A 20,123-nucleotide genomic window follows, 5' to 3' on the forward strand; every position below is an offset into this window, starting at 1 on the left:
TACTATCAACATATATATTAGTAGATTTTAACATCATATAATTTAAGGGTTTGTTTGGTGGAAATGATAAGCACACAGGATAGGATAATAGTAATCATATCCTGCTGTAATATGTTGTTTGTTGCGCCAGCAGGATAAGATGACACTATCATGTCCCTTATTTTATCTTGTCTATCATGTGTAAAAGTTATTATGAAGGGGGCTATGATAGAAATTATTTTGACAGGATATACGATATCAGTTTTTTTTTAGGCTTAAATGCACTTTTGGACCCTCATATTTTAACTTTTTGCGATTGTCAACCCTTATCTTTTTTTTTCTATAAATGAGAACTCTATTCTTTCAAAACGCTGCACCGTTTACCCTTCCGTTCAAATTCGTCAAAAACTTGACGGAACACGCTGATATGGCCTTCCACGTGGATCAAAGGGGGATTTAAAAAAAATGGCTTAAATGTACTTTTAGACCCTCAAGTTTACATTTTTTGCGATTGTTGACCCTGATCTTATTTTTAGTGTGAATGGAGACCCTAATCTTTCAAAATTGTAACGCCCCGAATTTCGGGTGTCACTTTAGTAACCTATTAAAGTGAATATGCAATATTTTCCAAAAGAATGTATAAACACAAGTATTTTTTTTTTCAAATGTATTTCCAAAACATGTCATGCATACTCCCAACTACAAAGGGATTTACATCAAGCCTTGAACAAGGCGAGTACCCGAAACCCTAAATATAAATTTCTATAATCGTTATGCAAGCTTAAACCAATAATGGTTAGCTCTCTAACTCAAGGCCCTAACTCTACACCCGACTCTATTTTTCAAGTCTTCCACAGTTCTTCAAGTTCTCCCCTCCGACTCGTACGAAGGTCAAGCTCCATCGAAGATTCTCCGTCGCCTAATAGCGTTAAGCGCCCAAACAACAAGTAGCAAGCAGAAAAAGGTTAACTCCATGCAATTACCACGTATAAAAGAGAAAAGCATGCTATCAAAGTGCGTAACATGGCACATAAGCTAGCAACTAAATTTCATATAGATGACAACATATATCCAACAACATAAAATCAAATCAGATATCAACAACATAGATTTGATCAGATATCAACAACATAATAACAAATTTAAATCAGATAACAATAACCTCAACGATATAACATCAATTCAGATATCAACTTAACAACATATAACAGCTCAGATATCCACAACCTCCACAGTATAAAATCAAATCATATGACAATAATCTCAACAATATAACATCAAATCAAATAACAATAAAACCAACACTATGGGTTAATCAATGACGTCTCGTAAGACGGGACAATGATAGGACCATACCTTCTCATCGCCACTTATTGCGCCACACAAGGCGGGACAACCAGGTGAACACAATCACCTGACCGCCACTTATACGTCACACAAGACGGGACAGTCACGTGGCACGAAAACCACTGATCTGCCACTTAATAACGCCACGAAGGCCACACAGTACGCCACGAAGGCCACACAGTCCGCCACAAAGGCCACACAATCGGTCAAATCAAAAGCATCTCGCAAGACGGGACAGTCACGTGGAACGAAAACCACTGATCTGCCACTTAATAACGCCACGAAGGCCACACAGTACGCCACGAAGGCCACATAGTCCGCCACGAAGGCCACACAGTCGGTCGAATCAAAAGCGTCTCGCAAGACGAGACAGTCACGTGGAACGAAAACCACTGATCTGCGACTTAATAACGCCACGAAGGCCACACAGTACAATCCAACAGCGCATATGCACAAATATTTCAACAATTTCAAATCCAATAATCAAGACAGAGTAACCCTTTGTTACTCTTAATATCAACAAGCATACGTCAACTCAGTTCCATATCAGCACAAACACATCAAGCTCTATTGAGCGATGAATCAATAATTCAGTGCTGGAAAACATAACCCTGTTATAACAACTAGAAAGCATTAATGATAGAAACCAGTAAACAGCCGAAGTCTCTCAGAAAATGGAGACACACGTCTCAATAAGTTCACTCGGCCGAAGCCTCCAGAAAACATTTTCCCAGTTCAACACAACAGTCATAATCAAATGTCAATCAATTTAAACACCTTCATCTCAAACGCATGCAGTGCAATAAAAGCATGCAAGACTCAAGACGCGCTAAAACTGAGTTACCCTTACCTTAGCCAATTCCCTTCCTAAACTGCAACCCCAATCCAATCACATCCTTGCTTTCCCATGTCGGCTCGCTTCCTTTTATTCTTTGGCTTCGTCACCAAGCGCTCCGTTATTCGTACCCTTCATAAGTACACAAAGCGTAATTACTAATTGAGCTACCTACTTTCCAAGTCTAATTCCTCAATCGGGAATCCAAACCTAATTGCTATATCTCTAATCAAATATGTTATCCCTAAAACATTTATTAACAAAAGAGATAATATCCAAACTCTTATTTCCTAACACTTCCAAAAACTTATTCGACTTTCAAAACCTTTCGCAATCGCTTTCTAACGAATAAATGAGCGTAAGACTCAAACGCCATCTATTTTCATAAACGGATAAACAACGTACGTAAGTAAAGTCCAAAAGGGGTTTTCCTACTCCAAAGCATTGTAATATCATTTTAAAATATAAGATTTTCTCATCTATTTTCCAAAGCAACTCTTTGCACTTGAAATAACTAATTTTGTCAAACGATTATAAACTGTACAACGACTTTGGCTAATTTTTAAATATGTCAAATGCACTCCGAAAAATCTAATATTTTTATTATGGGTTCTTTAACATGTTTTCTAAATCCCTGTAAATTGTCAAGTCGAAATTTGAAGTACAAAATTCGGAAAAAATAAAATACTAACAACAGTTCGCGAGAAACGGGACAACTTAACCCGTGCTCACTAAAATGCGCATAACTTGAGCTACACAAGTCGGAACGACATGAAACCAACGGAAAAAAGTTTGCTGACAGAATAAGCTACAATTATTATGAAGAACACAGTTCCAAAATCGGACACGAAACCTAAGTTTTTGACAGATCAGTTGGCTGCTACAATCACGTGACAGCAACAACATGGAACTTCTAAGCTAATTTTAAACCCACGAATTTCATTTTCAATTTAAGGTGGCAGCACCTAAAACTTGAGACAAAACTAAATTGATCACAGTCTAATAAAACACTAAATACATACACTAATCTATATTTTCTTCACTAAATTTTACAAAGCATTTGGACAGCAAAATTGAGAAGCATATAGGCTCTAGTAATCATTCGATCCAGATAAGAATGCCAACCCTATCAAAGTGGAAGGCAGTAGAAGGTTTCTCCTTTGCTGGTCATGATTGTCCTCTCCATTTGATATCATTAGAGCTGACAGCAAAAGCACACAACCAGGTACAAGGGTTAGGAGATGTATAGGAGAAAGAATTAGGGTTTTGAAAGGGGAATTTGAAATTGACAAAGGGATTCACCTCTGAACAATGATTTGACTTTGATCTCGGGAAGAGCAGGTCGAGGACTCTCAAAATCCATGTTCTGCAGATTCTCCGGCGAAGGTCTTGCCGGAGAAGACGGTGGTGCAAGGCGGCTGGTTGCGGTTTCCGTCGAAGGTTGTCGGAATGACAAATTGATTGAGGGGTTTTGTTCCGGAAGGTGAGGGGAGTCCAACGGTGGTGTTAGTTTCTCCAGTAGATGAGCGGTTCGCCGGAGATCGAAGGTTGAAGGTGGCGGTGCTAGGGTTTCTCGGTGGTGGCTATGGTGGCGTCGTTCACGCGAGGATGAGGGCGTGGAGATCGTGCTCGCGTCTGGGATCGTCAGAGAAGAGGAGAAAGTTTGTGGTGCTAGCGGTTTGGCACGTGGTGCTGGCGGTTTACCCATGGTGGTGCTGTGGCGTGCCGGCCACTGGAAGGAGAGGACGAGGTTGTGGTGGCGGTTGCCATGAGAGGAAGAAGAACCTGTGGTGATGGTGCTGAAATTTTAGGGAAGAACCAGAAGAAGGAGAGGAAGTTGCAGGAAGAGAGAAAAGTGAGAGAGAGCGTGAATGAGAGGGAGAGTGAACGTGAGGGAAGGTGAGGAGAGTGTGTGAAACTGATTGGGTGGGGTGGGACCCACGCTGAGAGAGAAAATGTGATGGAAAAATTAATTCTGATTGGGTGGGAAGGAGCCCACGTGGAGGGAGAAAGAGTAATGGAAATTTGAATTTTGAATGAATGGTTGTGGGAAAAAGAATAAAGAATATTCTTTGGTGATAGGCTATCATAGGTAACTAAAGAAGATGACATGTTAGTGCAGGTCACCTCTTCATAAAAGAAAGAGATAACTTAAGAATATAAATTCCTACAATTAAAATAGAATAATACACACAAAATAATTAATACATTGAAAATATATCAATAATCTATTTATTTAATTTAGGGTCTTACAATACTACCCCCAAAAAGAAAGTTTCGCCCTCGAAACTTGGTGTGGTGTCAGAGAAAGCTCGGGAATAACATTCCCTCACATTTCCTTCCACCCTATAAGTAGTGTCAGAACGCATCCCAGAACTGGGAGACGTCACAACGAATTCACCTCAAAGGTGACATAGGTAAGACCCTACTTTGATGAATAAAATTATTTATTTTAGAATAAATGATAAAATGTGTCTTGCTTGTGAATTGTGAATTTTCCTTGATGCATTGAAGTGTATAGTATTATTAATATTGAAGTGATAAGACTCGGGGGTTAGGAAATAATTATGTGTAAGGTCAAGGACTCCAAGATAAGTGATTTTGGGTTGCTTGAGGGCCAAGAATGAGGGCCATACTCGAGTATGTGAAGAGGAGAGGAAAGAAGATTTGTTTTTTACTAGGATTGCATGAATCAAGGGGAAATTTGGGAGTTATGTCTCTTAGTTAAGTGCTAATCAGTTTTGGGACAAGGGAGTTATAGGCAAATGATGAGCCATAAATGCTTGGTCTCCTTTCAAATTGGTGAAAAGTTTTGAAGGCCCTTGCTTGGCATAGTGTGACCGCGGGTATAGGGGTAAAAGGGGGAGAGTTTTCAACCTTTTGAGAGACAAAAGGAGCTGAGTGAGAAACCCAAACACATACCCTCATTTTCCACACACATTCAGAAGAAAAAAAGAAAAAAAGAAAGAACAAGAGAGTGAGAGAGGGCGGCGGCTAGAGGAGAGAAAGAAGAATAAGGAGTGAAAGAAAGAGAGATCAAGAGAGAAAGGAGAAGATCAAGTCAAGGCTGAAGTTGCAGCAAGGAGAGGGCTTCTCCATTCATCTATTCCATCACCATTCTTTCATCTTTTCAAACCCAACAACTAAGGTAAGGGATGGATCTAGTGGGTAGAGTCTAGGATTCTTTATGTTGGAGGTTTTCTTGACTAGCATGTCCTTAATCTGAATCTGGTTAGTTTGATGATGTATGAGGGTTGAGGGTAGAGAACATGCTTAGAGTATTTGATATGTGCAGCCATGAGATTGATCAAAGCTTGATGCCATGCTTATGTGTCCTAGTTGCAAAACTTGTCCAATTTGCTATGTTCTTGACTAGAATGAATTCTGGGTTGATTGGTATGCTTAGGGACAGAACATGTTGATAGTTTGTATGATAATTTGCTACCGTACTATGGCCTAGAGAATGGCCAAAATGATTTTCACAAAAAGGGATCAAAACCGTAGAGCAATGGTGCTATCGGCCATGCCCAAATGTTGGGTTTAGGGTCTTACAAAAATGTTGCACCGTTTACCCTTCTGTCGGAAGGTCAGTTAAGTGGGTTCCGTCAAGTTTTTGACGGATTTGGACGGAAGGGTAAACGGTGCAATTGATATATGTTTTAATTTTATATATTCTAACCTAATTAACTGATATTATTTTAGAAGATATAATTTTCAATTGATATATGTTTTAATTTTATATATTCTAAAATAATTGATTGATATTATTTTAAAAGATAAGATTTGGTCTTTTAATTTATTTTAAATTTATTTTTGAAGGTATGAAAAACGGTAGAAAGGGGGGGGTTTGAATAACGTTTTCAAGATAAAACTTCCACCTTAAGATTTTAACAAATCTTTTCGAGACTCAAAGGTGCTTAAGATAAGAGATAGAAAAGCACACAAGGATTTTATCCTGGTTCACTTGATAAATCACTCAAGCTAATCCAGTCCACCCGTTAAGGTGATTTCTTCCTGCTTAGAATGAAGGCAATCCACTAATCAGGTATGTGTTACAACTGCACTTGAAACCTACAAGTGACTAACAATACACCGACTTAGCTCACGCTAAGATTCACTCTCTTAGTCTACTTTAGGATCCGATCAACCTTGATCTCCTAAAAGCAAACTATACAACTGTATATGAAGTTCTTGTTTACACAGAAAATGCTTCTAAAAGCTTATAGTAAACACAATGAAATTCAAGATGAAAGAAAGCTTAGAAGGTTTGAATATAGCTTGCGCGTGTGTAAGTTCTTCTAGCCGCTTCTTTCAATCTTCAGCCTCTATTTATACTCCAAGGATTAGGGTTTGAACGTTGCATGGAAATGCTACCGTTGGAGGGCAGTTCTGGAAATTCCAGCTTCTGCTGTGGCTGAGAATGTAGGTTAGGTCGTCAGGATAGTACACTTTTTTTTTGTACTTTGGATAGTGACTTGACCTTTAACCTCGTAGACTTCTAATTAGAGGAGCGCTTCGTGTTGGAACTTGTGAAGCTGGTTGATCACAGTCAGAAGGAAGCTTGGATCCTCTGACCGCTGTACCTTCTGATCTTCACTTCAGAGGATCAGTACATGGTCTTCAAAGCCAGTTGCTTCTGGACTTCAGAGTCTTCACTCTTCAGAGTCTGGATCTTCAGTGTCTTCTACACCATCAGAACTTCTGAGCCTTCAGAGTATCTGGGTTGTCAGAACATCTGGATCATCAGAGCTTCAAGTGAGCTGAGTCCTTATCAGAGCTTGATTTACTTCAGATCTTCTGAAGCTTTTCCACTGTTCAGACTGAACTTGGAGAATGCGAAAGCGTTGCTAGGATCACTCTTTAAGCACAGTGCTTCTGATTCGTGTGGATTTATGACAAGGTCAGAACCTATTAGGAGCACACTCAGAAAACACGTTAGAGTACCATAATTGTTCATATCAAAAGGTTAACTTGTAATCATCAAGACATAGAGTTGTACTACTAGATCAAAACTTGATATTACAATCTCCCCCTTTTTGATGATGACAAAACTAAGATTTTTGATGAACAATTCTTAAACAATAAACTGAATTCACTCAGAGTTTAGAGATATAGAATAAGACTTATCCTGATGTGAATAGTTTATCTTGCTCATTCTGAATTCAAGTCACAGCTTGATTCTGAGCTTAGCTCCCCCTGAATCTAATACTTAATGAAAACGTTAGTAGAGTCTAGATTCTGAGCTAAATAATATAAGAGTTCAGAGTGAAAAACTTATGACATAGATAAATTGGAAAAAATCAGAGCGCATAAGTATTCAGAGTCAACAGACTTAGGTATCCGAGTCTCGGGTATTAGAGTCAAACTAATATCACTTCAGAAGAAGTGAAATGTATTCCTTGTATTTGCCCAGTGACACATCTATGGTCATAAAGGTGGAACTCTTAAATTCTCCAAAATAGAAATAAATCACACTAACACAGCTTACACATCAAAAAATGGGTTGTACTCCCCCTTTTTGTCATAAGCAAAAGCTTGGGGTGTGAAAAACTTAGTTTGAAGTACAAGGTACTCCCCCTTAGAGAAGGTCTAAGTTTAGAAAACATGGAGAAAGAATTAAAAACTGATTAAAAAGAAATCAGGGATTTAATGAAATGAATGAATGCATATGCAGAACGTTGACCACCGGCCACGGGAGTAAAGAGAAGCTTCAGTTACCAATAACTTATCCTCGAGAAACAGCTTTGGCAATTACTTTTGCAGACTTAACGTAGCTTATAAAAGGTTGTTAATCCACAAAGGTAGTCTTCACATCTCATTTCACATATCATTCTTTGAGCATAAAATAGCAATGACATCATTCACAGCATGCATCGAGCAGGTGAGAATCAAGTCCTTTTATGAAGATCTCTACATGAATATTCGCCATCCAGAGGAACCGAGCATCTACAGCTTGACAAATCATCTACTAGGCATGAGCCTGAGTCTGGAGATGGACAACATCCTCAGAGGCTTCCTTAGCTTCATTGAAGAAATGCAGCTTTGCTTCCAGAGAGAGCAAGAGCTGTATGAGGAGATTAGAGCCATTGAAGCAGCACTAGAGACGGTGGCAGAGGGTCCTGAGAGGCAGAAGTTGCGCCAGAGCTTGGTCCTCTTAGAGCATAGTCAGCATCGTCTGGAGCTTGAGAAAGCAGTGATGCGTAGGCAGTGTAGAGAGTTGAGGGAAAATCATCCATTTTAAAATATGCAATGCAATGTATGAAACATTTTATGAATTAATAAAAAAAGATTGTTGGTTGATTAATGTGTATGACTGAAAGGAGTTTTAATGATGAACACATAGTATGCGACACATAGTAAAACGATAACTAAAGAAACAGAATGAAGATAAAATTAAATCAGGGAAAATAAGTATATAGATAAAGAGTAAAGAAAACGACAAGAAGTCCTAAATCTAGGGTTTTGAGGTGCGACGCAGAAGTTCTTGAAGGGCTTGATTCATGTTGAACAGGATAGCATCATGAGAGTTGAGACGTTGTTCCAAAATGTCAAGTCTGGAAGAGCTTGGCTGTGCAGAGGTAGAGGGAACATCCTGAGCAGAGTGAGGAGTTTGAGCATCAGCATGTGCAAAAGGCACTGGAGTAAGTGCTTGACATCTGAGAGCTTCAGCTTCAGCTTCAAGTCTTTCAGCTTCCAACGTGGCATTTGCAATCCTTTCAGCTTCTTGATGAGCAGCTTCTTCTGCCTGTTCTTTCTTTTTCTTTGCTTCCTCAACAGCTTCAAGTAACTTGCTTCTCAGCCGTTGTTCATGCAGAATCACTCATCATAGAGGGGACTTGAGCAATTAACCAATTACTCAGACGATTCAATTCTTCAGCAAAAGAGTCAGGATTCTCACTCAGGTCAGTGTGACCTTCGACATTGCGAATCATCAATGAAGCTTCATGACTAAAGACACTGATGCACTCAAGGAGGGTGTTTGGCTTGAGGTAGGTGAAGGGAACAATGGAAAGATTGGTTTCAGGAGAGGTTGGGTGATTGCTGCTATTGGCCTCAAAGGCACCTTGAGGAGAACCAACATCAAAGGCTTGTTCATTGGAAATATGGGTCTCAAGGTTTGGTTCAGAGGTTTCAACCTGAGGGTGTGGTGATCTAACCGAAAAGTGGTTAGACACTGAGTTTTCTGGTTCTGGTTGAACTTGTTGAGCTAAAGGGTCTGCTTCATGCAAAGGGTCAGCCTGGATAGGATGATCTGGGTCAACTAGACGTTCTGGTCTAGGTCCAGGGTATCTCCTGGGGCTAGGTACTGTGAGGTAGTACTCAGGAATGGCAGACTCTTTCTCTTTCGCAATTTGAATAAATTTGCGATTAGATTCAGAGTTGTTTGAAGGTGAGGAATCAGCAACATTGGTAGCAAAGGATACAGAGGGACAGGGTGTTGTGGAATCTGTATCAGTGGTTCTACGAACAGGACGTTCTGATGCTCTGGGAACAGAGTGATCAAAAGTTCTGGGTTCAGGTTCAGACTGTTCGAGAATTATGGGTTCAGATGTTTGTGGGTTGTATTGGATGGTAATGGGTGAGGTAGGTTCAGAAGGTCTGGAAGTCTGAAGCATGTTCCAAAGAGGTGCTTCATGCGGGGAAGGTTGGAAAAATGAAGACCTTGGTGAAGTGGGTGGAGAAGTGGTTTGTGCAGCTGGTTGGGACTCAGGGATAGGAGTGAGTGGGTTAGAAGATCGTTTGAGCATAGCAGAGATTGGGAGTGCATCAAATGAACTTAAATCATCATCAGAATCAACATCAGACTTACTTGATGATCGTATTGAAGACCGAGTCACTCTGGAAGGAGTCTCAATCCGTCTGATTACTTGAGCAGCCGGTTCCACACGGGTAGGCTTCACCATGATTCTGACTTGCTTCTTCTTCTTTGGTGGAGGAGGACCATCATCATCACCATCAGATGGAGCATCTGGCTTGGTTTGCTCCTCATGCTTTCTCTTTGTCCTGTCAGTCTTCTTCTTCTTCTGACCAGCATCATCAGACTCTTCAGAGGATTCCTCCAAAAGCATTTTTCTTGTCTTCTTCTTCTTGGGAGGAGAGTCAAACTCTGGTGCTGGTGGCAATCTTCTGAAAAATTCATCCACATCAATCTCATAACCTTGTTGCTTCAGATCATCAATGTAACACAAAATCGCTTCTGGATTGTCTGCTTGAGACCACAGAGGAAAATCAACCAGAGGGATTCTCCTCTGTCTGACTTCATCAGAAGTATCTTCATGTGCAGGAGCAATATTTTTCTGAATCAGCCCCATCTTCTTCAAGGAGTTGGAAGTGAAGACATCACTAACAACCATGGTCAGATCCTCTGTGCAACCAGCTTTTGTCAGATCTTCTACAAGCTTACTCTCAATGAAGAGATCTGAGAGCAGTCTTCCAAAGGGAATGTACTTGATGGAAGACTTCTTTGAAGCAGTTGTTCTTGATTTCCTAATACACTCCTTGAGGTAGGAGAACAGGAAGAAAGGAAGACAGATCTTCTGATGATCTTGGATGAAGAAGAGCATTGCTTTCTGGCTGAAATTGATGTAGTCTGGAGAGCTGCCCTTAGGTCTTTGATTTATGCAGTGGAGCATAATCTTGTGCCAGATTCTAAGCTTTGGATGAAGATCAACGACCTTGTAGTCACTCTTGCCAGGTTTGTAGGTGGTGTAAAGAGCTTTGTTGGTCTCTTCTTTTGTCCTTGGTTTCACTTTGGATTCCGTCAGTTGGAATCTGTAACATGTGCCAGTGTGCTCACCCAGAAGATCAGCAATCGACTTCTCAGTGATGATGATCCTTCTGCCAGCAATGTACGAAACTACCTGAGTATCATCACACTCAGCGTGTTTCCAGAATTCCTTGACCAATTTGTCATACACCGGTCCTCGAAGCCTGTTGAAGTAATTTTCCCAGCCTTGAACACGGACTTCAGGACGAAGATCATACCCATTTGCAGCGATGTTGTCTAGGTCGAATCTCCACTCAGCAAGAACCAGCAGTTCTTCAGGAGCAAAAACGCAGTGAACGACACAGCCCCGTTCTGCAATAGGGATCATCTGCCCTTGAGCCGGAGCTTGGGTTCTCTGAACTTTAGGACCTTCCTGTCTTGTAGCTTGACCAACTACCATCACTGGAAACTGAGTACCTTGGGTTGCTTCACCTCTGTTTACTCTCACCATTTTTGAGCGGTTGAAGGTTTTGGGTAGAAAGGAAGAGGATGAATAGAGAGAGAGGGAGAGAGAGATCGTGGGGATAAGGGTTTTTGAAAACAAAGAGAGAGAGTGTAAAACCGGAAGTGATGGAGAACTTGTGTGTATAGTGGGTTTTGAAAATAACCGTTGTTGATTTAAAGGAAAAAGTAAAATCAACGGTTGAAAATTAAAGACATCATATCAGCAGTTAATACACCAATCACACACAGGAGAGAAGCACATCAACACTCATTACAACAGACTGTCACACGGGCACAAGGAACTATGCATCAGGGTTACTGACACACGTTTACTGTCTCCGCTTCAGAGTCAGCACCAGTGGGTACATAAACTCTGATGGAGTTACCTTCTGGACTAGACATCTTCTAATAAAGAAGTATCATAGTCAGAGGTTCTGATCCATCTTCATGCTGGACAAAAGTGCATATTCAGATTTTTCAGAATAAAATTAAATCTATCCTCTGCTAAGGGCTTTGTAAAGATATCTGCCCATTGATGGTCAGTATCAACAAACTTCAGAAGAAGTACGCCCTTTTGAACATAATCTCTAATAAAGTGATACTTTACCTCAATATGTTTTGCCCTTGAATGTAAGATTGGATTCTTACTCAATGAGATTGCAGCAGTGTTATCACAATAGATTGAGATATTGCTCTCAAGGATCTGATAATCCTCCAGCTGATGTTTCATCCAGAGCATCTGAGTGCTGCAAATTGCTGCTGAGATGTATTCTGCCTCTGCAGTGGATAGTGCAATGGTTGATTGCCTCTTGCTTGCCCATGAGACTAAGTTGCTTCCTAGAAATTGACAATTTTCAGAAGTACTTTTTCTCTCTGTTCTATCACCAGCATCACAATAACCTGAAAGCTTATACTCTGATGTTTTCTTATACATCAAGCCAAGGTTAGTGGTGCCTCTCAGATACCTTAAGATCCTCTTAACAGCAGTTAAGTGGGTTTCCCTTGGATCTGATTGGAAACGAGCACATAAATGAACACTAAACAGAATATCTGGCGTAGATGCAGTTAAGTATAGAAGTGATCCTATCATACCACGATAGAGCTTCTGACAAACTTTACCACTTGCATCTTCCTTTTCCAGAATGCATGTAGGATGCATTGGAGTCTTGGCAATTGTTGATTCTGTCATATTGAACTTCTTGAGAAGTTCTTTAGTGTACTTGCTCTGATGGATATATGTTCCTTCTGGTGTTTTATCTACTTGTATACCCAGAAAGTATTTGAGTTCTCCCATCATACTCATTTCAAATTCAGTCTGCATCATCTTAGAAAATTCTTTGCATAGAGATTTATTAGCATAACCAAATATGATATCATCAACATAGATTTGCACAATTAAAATATCATCTTTGTAAGTTTTGCAAAAGAGAGTTGTATCTACTTTACCCCTTACAAACTCGTTCTCCAGAAGGAATGAGCTGAGTCTCTCATACCATGCTCTGGGAGCTTGCTTCAGACCATAGAGGGATTTCTTCAGCTTGAACACATGGTCTGGGTTCTTCTCATCTTCAAAACCTGGGGGTTGATGAACGTAGACTTCCTCTGATATATAACCATTTAGGAAGGCACTCTTCACATCCATCTGATGAAGGACTATGTTGTGATTTACTGAGAAGGAGATCAGCAGTCTGATTGCTTCTATTCTAGCTACTGGAGCAAATGTTTCAGTGTAGTCAATTCCTTCCTGCTGACTGTAACCTTGAGCAACTAGCCTTGCCTTGTTTCTCACTACTTCTCCTTTCTCATTCAGCTTGTTTCTGAAAACCCATTTGGTTCCAATCACATGGACGCTTTGAGGTTTCTTCACTAAGCTCCAAACATCATTCTTGGAAAATTGATTAAGTTCTTCTTCCATAGCCAGAATCCAGTCCTTATCCTGAAGAGCTTCATCTATAGACTTGGGTTTAATCAATGACACCAATCTTTTCAGACTGAGCAAGGTCTCTTCAGAGGGTCTGAAGGCTGATCTGGTTCTGACTGGTTCATCTTTGTTGCCCAGAATCAATTCTTTAGGGTGTGATGCAATGATTCAACTTTTCTTTTGAGGTTGTGAATCAGAGGGACCAGCTTCTTCTTCTGGATCATCTTCCTCTGGCTCAGCTTCCTCTGGAGCTTTGCCTTTGTCAGAAACACTTATGCTTAGATCTGCAAACTTCTCAACTAGCTTTGACTGGTCAGAGTCAAGCTTATCATCAAATCTAACATGAATAGATTCTTCAATTGTTTTAGCATCAATATTATAAAATCTAAAACCTTTAGATCTATCAGAGTATCCAAGTAATAGACATTTAGAAGACTTAGCATCAAATTTATGCAATCTATCCTTAGTGTTAAGAACATAACAAACACAACCAAAAGGATGAAAATAAGAAATGTTGGGTTTTATATTCTTCCACAATTCATAAGGAGTCTTATTCAGAATTGGTCTCACAGAGATTCTGTTCTGAATGTAACACGCTGTGTTTACTGCCTCTCCCCAAAAGTGCTTAGCCATGCCAGTTTCTTGGAGCATGGTTCTAGCCATCTCCTGAAGAGTTCTGTTCTTCCTCTCAACAACACCATTTTTTTGAGGAGTTCTGGGACAAGAGAAATCATGTGCAATTCCATAGGAATCAAACAGACTCTCAAACTTGTCATTCTCAAACTCTCCACCATGGTCACTTCTGACACGCACAATCCTACAAGCCTTCTCGTTTTGCACTTGGGCTATGAAGGTAGAGAACACAACATGAGACTCATCCTTGCGGGATAGAAATTTTACCCATGTCCAGTGGCTATAGTCGCCAATGATGACCATCCCATATCTATTGCCACCTATAGACTCAGTTTTCACTGGTCCAAACAGGTCGATATGCAGAAGTTCTAACAGCCTTGAGGTTGAGACAACATTCTTTGCCTTGAAATGGACTTTAGTGAATTTGCCTTTCTGACATGCTTCACAAAGAGCGTCTGAAGAGAACTTCAGAGTGGGTAAGCCCCTGACAAGGTTTAGCTTACTCAGCTGAGAAATCTTTCTCATGCTGGCATGCCCTAACTGTCTATGCCATACCCACTGCTCCTCATTAACAGAAAGAAGGAACTTCACATTCTGAGCTTCCAACTCAGATAATCTGATCTTATAAATGTTGTTCTTCCTCTTGCTGTTAAACAGAACAGAGCCATCGATCTGACTTACAGCCCTGCAAGACTTTTGATTGAAAATAACATCATAACCTTTGTCAGCTAATTGACTTATAGACAATAAGTTATGAGTTAAGCCGTCTACCAATAAAACATTGTCAATGCATGGACTACTATCTACATAAATAGTAACAGTACCAACAATTTTACCCTTTTCGTTCCCACCAAAGCCAACTTCGCCTCCAGGCTTAAGCTTTAGCTCTTGGAACATACCCCTTTCTCCCGTCATGTGACGCGAGCATCCACTGTCCAGATACCATGATTGGTGTTTCAGTGGAGCTATCAAGGATATCTGCAACATAGATAATCTTGTCCTTAGGTAACCACTTTCTGGGTCCTTTCTTGTTAGTTACCCCAGAGGTTCTGATCACCTTGGGTTTCTCAACATGATAATGTAATGGAATTTTAGCATGATATTTAGACATGGAGAAGGTTCCCTTTTTGAGAAGGGTTTTAGCAACTTTAGTAGGTACAGATTCAGGCAACATGGTACCAGAAGGAACAAAACATTCATATAAAGATTTAGCTTTAGACATAATAGGCTCATTTCTATCAGGTCTAGAATAGCCAACGCCATGCATTCCATTTTTGCTTACGCCATAGATCATTGAAGCCATTAAGCTTCTATCTACGCTTTTAGCTAGGAATCTTTGAAAAGACTTTTCATACTTGGATTCATTTTTACAATCAGAGGCATCACAAGCAACTACTTCTTCTAACTTAGCAATCTGGTTCTTAAGCACTGAGTTAGAATTTACCAAAGCATGATTATCATTTTTCAACTCAGAAATAATCTTTTCATGTTCAGAAGGAGTCTTAGAAATAGCAGAGAAATCCTTTTTCAGCTTTTTATGCTTAGTCAATAAAGAATTATACTTATCCATTATATCAGACAAAGCATGTTTTAATTCAGAGGTTGAGAAAAAAGCGAATACCTCATTTTCATCATCTGAGTTAGGATCTTCTTTTGATGCTGAGTCAGAGTCAGGTACTTCTTTTGACTCTGCTTCTTTATCCTTGACAATGGCCATGAGTCCTTGAACTTCACCATCAGAGTCAATATCCTCTGACTCTGATTCGTCAAAAGTCACCATCAGACTTTTCTTCGTCTTGAAGTGCTTCTTTGGCCTCTTGTCCTTCTTCAACTTTGGACAGTCACTTTTGTAGTGCCCTGATTCCTTGCACTCGAAACATGTGACTTCCTTGATTGATGACTTCTTCTGGCCTGAGGATTCAGACTTTCCTTTGGCCTTTTCAGAGCCTCTGTACTTGCTCTGCTTGTGCTTCTAGATGCGGTTGAGTCTTTTAGAGATCAGAGTCAGCTCATCTTCATCAGAATCTTCTGATGCTTCTTCAGATTCTTCTGCTTCAGCTTGGAGAGCCTTTGACTTCTCAGACTTAGCCTTCTCAGATTTGGATTTCAAGGCTATAGACTTTTTCCTCAGATCTTGCATCTCAGATCGCTTCAGCTCATGGCATTTCAAAATGCTGATGAGTTCTTCTAAACTCATACGCTCGACATCTCTCGTGAGCTCTATTGATGTCACTAAGGGAATCCAGCTTTCAGGAAGACTCCTGATGACCCTTATGACATGATCTTTTGTTGTGTAGCTCTTGTTGAGAGGTCGTATTCCAGCTACAAGCAACTGAAATGTGGAGAACATTTCTTCAATGGACTTGTTTGGTTCCATGATGAAGGATTCATACTTTTGAATCAAGGACAGCGCCTTCGATTCCTTCACTTTCTTGTTTCCTTCATGAGACATCTTTAAGGATTCAAAGATGCCCTTTGCAAACTCACGATCTGTAATCTTCTGGTACTCTTCATAAGAGATAGCACTTAGAAGAATTGCTCTAGCTTTGTGATGTTGTGAGTACAACTTCTTTTGATCTGCAGTCATCTCTGACCTTGGGATCATCTTGCCTTCTGCATCAACTGGACGCTCATAGCCATCAATAATAATATCCCAGAGATCTGCATCGAAACCCAGAAAGAAACTTTCAAGTCTATCTTTCCAATATTCGAACCTTTGACCGTCGAACATGGGAGGCTTTGTGTTGTATCCATCTTTCTGTGTTTCACTGGTGGTAGCCATTGTTTTTCACACCGGCCCGGATCACTGAACACTGTTAGGTGTGGTAATCAGAACTTGCGCTCTGATACCAATTGAAGGTATGAAAAACGGTAGAAAGGGGGGGTTTGAATAACGTTTTCAAGATAAAACTTCCACCTTAAGATTTTAACAAATCTTTTCGAGACTCAAAGGTGCTTAAGATAAGAGATAGAAAAGCACACAAGGATTTTATCCTGGTTCACTTGATAAATCACTCAAGCTAATCCAGTCCACCCGTTAAGGTGATTTCTTCCTTCTTAGAATGAAGGCAATCCACTAATCAGGGATGTGTTACAACTGCACTTGAAACCTACAAGTGACTAACAATACACTGACTTAGCTCACACTAAGATTCACTCTCTTAGTCTACTTTAGGATCCGATCAACCTTGATCTCCTAAAGGCAAACTATACAACTGTATATGAAGTTCTTGTTTACACAGAAAATGCTTCTAAAAGCTTATAGTAAACACAATGAAATTCAAGATGAAACAAAGCTTAGAAGGTTTGAATATAGCTTGCGCGTGTGTAAGTTCTTCTAGCCGCTTCTTTCAATCTTCAGCCTCTATTTATACTCCAAGGATTAGGGTTTGAACGTTGCATGGAAATGCTACCGTTGGAGGGCAGTTCTGGAAATTCCAGCTTCTGCTGTGGCTGAGAATGTAGGTTAGGTCGTCAGGATAGTACACTTTGCTTTTGTACTTTGGATAGTGACTTGACCTTTAACCTCGTAGACTTCTGATCAGAGGAGCGCTTCGTGTTGGAACTTGTGAAGCTGGTTGATCAGAGTCAGAAGGAAGCTTGGATCCTCTGACCGTTGTACCTTCTGATCTTCACTTCAGAGGATCAGTACATGGTCTTCAGAGCCAGTTGCTTCTGGACTTCAGAGTCTTCACTCTTCAGAGTCTGGATCTTCAGAGTCTTCTACACCATCAGAACTTCTGAGCCTTCAGAGTATCTGGGTTGTCAGAACATCTGGATCATCAGAGCTTCAAGTGAGCTGAGTCCTTATCAGAGCTTGATTTACTTTAGATCTTCTGAAGCTTTTCCACTGTTCAGACTGAACTTGGAGAATGCGAAAGCGTTGCTAGGATCACTCTTTAAGCACAGTGCTTCTGATTCGTGTGGATTTATGACAAGGTCAGAACCTATTAGGAGCACACTCAGAAAACACGTTAGAGTACCATAGTTGTTCATATCAAAAGGTTAACTTGTAATCATCAAAACATAGAGTTGTACTACTAGATCAAAACTTGATCTTACAATTTTTAGAATGTATTGATTAATTTTTATTGAATTTTCGAATTTTTTATTAATTCGGGATTTTATGAGTTTTTATTGTGATTTGCTAGATTTTGTTAGTTTTTATGTATCTTTATTTAATACCTTTTTTAATATTAGATTTGATTGGGATTTAGGTTGTTTATTTCTTAATTTTATTTTAATTTATCTTATTATTTATTTTATTTTAAATCCAGGAAATACTTTATTTTATTTTAGATTTACTTTTAGAGTATATTAATTAATTTTTCTTAAATTTTCGGATTTTTAATTAATTCAGGATTTTATGAGTTTTTATTGTGATTTGCTAGACTTGGTAGTTTTTATCTATCTTTATTTAGTACATTTTTAAATTTTAGATTTGATTAGGATTTAGGTTGTTTATTTCTTAATTTTATCTTATTATTTATTTAATTTTACTTCCAAGAAATGTTTTATTTTATTTTACATTTATTTATAGAGTATAATAATTAATTTTTATTGAATTTTCGGATTTTTAATTAATGCAGGATTTTATGAGTTTTTATTGTGATTTGCTAGATTTTGATAGTTTTTATCTATCCTTATTTATTGTTTATTTTTAATTTTAATTTCATGAAATATTTTATTTTATTTTTGAGTTACTTTTAGAGTATAAATGGATTTTTATGGTATTTTTATTTAATTCAGGATTTTATGAGTTTTTTATTGTGATTTGCTAGATTTTGGTAGTTTTTATCTATCTTTATTTAGTACTCCCTCCGGTCCTATTTATAAGCAACAAAAAAAAAATTCACATAGTTTAAGAAATGTAGTTAAACTAGATAAAATGCATTAAATTTGTCTTAAATTAAAATGAACTTCCAAAACTACCCTTTGTTATTAGTGTTGGAAAGTGAAAAAGAGAGAGAATAATTAATGAGACACATTTTACAAGTTAGAATTAATAAGGGCATCATTGGAAAAATTAATTAATATAGCTCAAACTTTCATTTGGTTCTTATAAAAAAGACCAAGATTTTTCTTCTCTTTCATGCTTATAAATAGGACCGGAGGGAGTACCTTTTTAAAGTTTAGATTTGATTAGGATTTAGGTTGTTTATTTCTTTATTTTATCTTAATTTATCTTATTATTTATTTAATGTTAATTCTAAGAAAAGTGAGTTGATTTGGTGCTGAGGGTCCACAAAGCTACCATGGACACGCAGAGATTTGATAGCTGCTATTTCTACCTCTGCCACATGTCGCGATCAGGACAGAGGTATGCCGTAACATGATGTTACGTGAAGAAGAGTTTATCATGTTGTGATTGATGGTTTGTGTCATTTCAGTTTATCTTTTGTTCGTAATTCAATCCTGGATTCTTAAATTTCGCATATTTTCTGTGTTTTGATCCAAAAGTTTACAGATTTTTGCATAGACCCTTTGACGAATCATTGTTGAAGATGTAATGTTTTGATTCTGATGTAATGTTTTTTCTATTGTTCTTCTTCCGCTTTTGTATTTTTTTAAACCAGATTTTAGTATAGTTTGTAGAAATTCATGCGTGTGAAACCATTTTAAACCAGATTTTGGTATAATTTATAGAAATTTACGAAACTTAGGATAGTCTGAATTTATATTCATTTCTCAAATTTTACCCCTTTTTATTCTTCATGTTTGAGCTGTGTGTATAAGCATACTATTTGCACCGTATGTGAATGATGCACAACTTACTATTTTTTTTTTAATGAAGCACATGTCAGTCAAATTGATGAAAGCATATAAAGAGCTCACATTTAATCTTGATGAGTATGTTTAGCCCATTCTTAAGGTTAGTTCATGTTTTCCTCAAACTCATTAGTTTTGCATATACTCATGTTTTAGTATGCCAATTGGGTGACTTATCTTACTTTGCTCTATATATTTCCTTAAGTTCAATTTAAATTGATTGTTAGTATAAGTTTATTGGTGAAGTAACCACAATTATTTTGGGTGGGAGAATTATTTTGTTTTTTTCTCACATATATAGATAATTTGTTGGGGTGCGCACATATGGGGCAATACACCATTTTTTGTTTCTCTTGACTGAATTGTGCCTTTGATTTTTTGTTTCACAAGGGTTCCACCCCAAGATTCACAAATACACTAAAAATAAT

General features: G+C 38.7%; 1 long non-coding RNA gene across 2 annotated transcripts; it reads right to left on the minus strand.

Annotated features, from left to right (window-relative positions):
* Positions 1–676: 676 nt before the first annotated feature.
* LOC130726126 (uncharacterized) lies at positions 677–4,103 on the minus strand. Of its 2 annotated transcripts, XR_009014716.1 has the most exons (3): positions 3,464–4,077; positions 2,177–3,362; positions 677–898 (listed from the first exon to the last, which is right to left on the minus strand). It is a non-coding gene; the product is annotated as an uncharacterized LOC130726126 (long non-coding RNA). The 2 variants fall into 2 exon arrangements; XR_009014717.1 differs by lacking the exon at positions 677–898 and having other exon boundaries at positions 2,934–3,362; positions 3,464–4,103.
* Between the last annotated feature and the right edge of the window lie 16,020 nt (positions 4,104–20,123).

The sequence above is a fragment of the Lotus japonicus genome, chromosome 6, assembly GCF_012489685.1.
Source record: "Lotus japonicus ecotype B-129 chromosome 6, LjGifu_v1.2".
NCBI lineage: Eukaryota > Viridiplantae > Streptophyta > Magnoliopsida > Fabales > Fabaceae > Lotus > Lotus japonicus.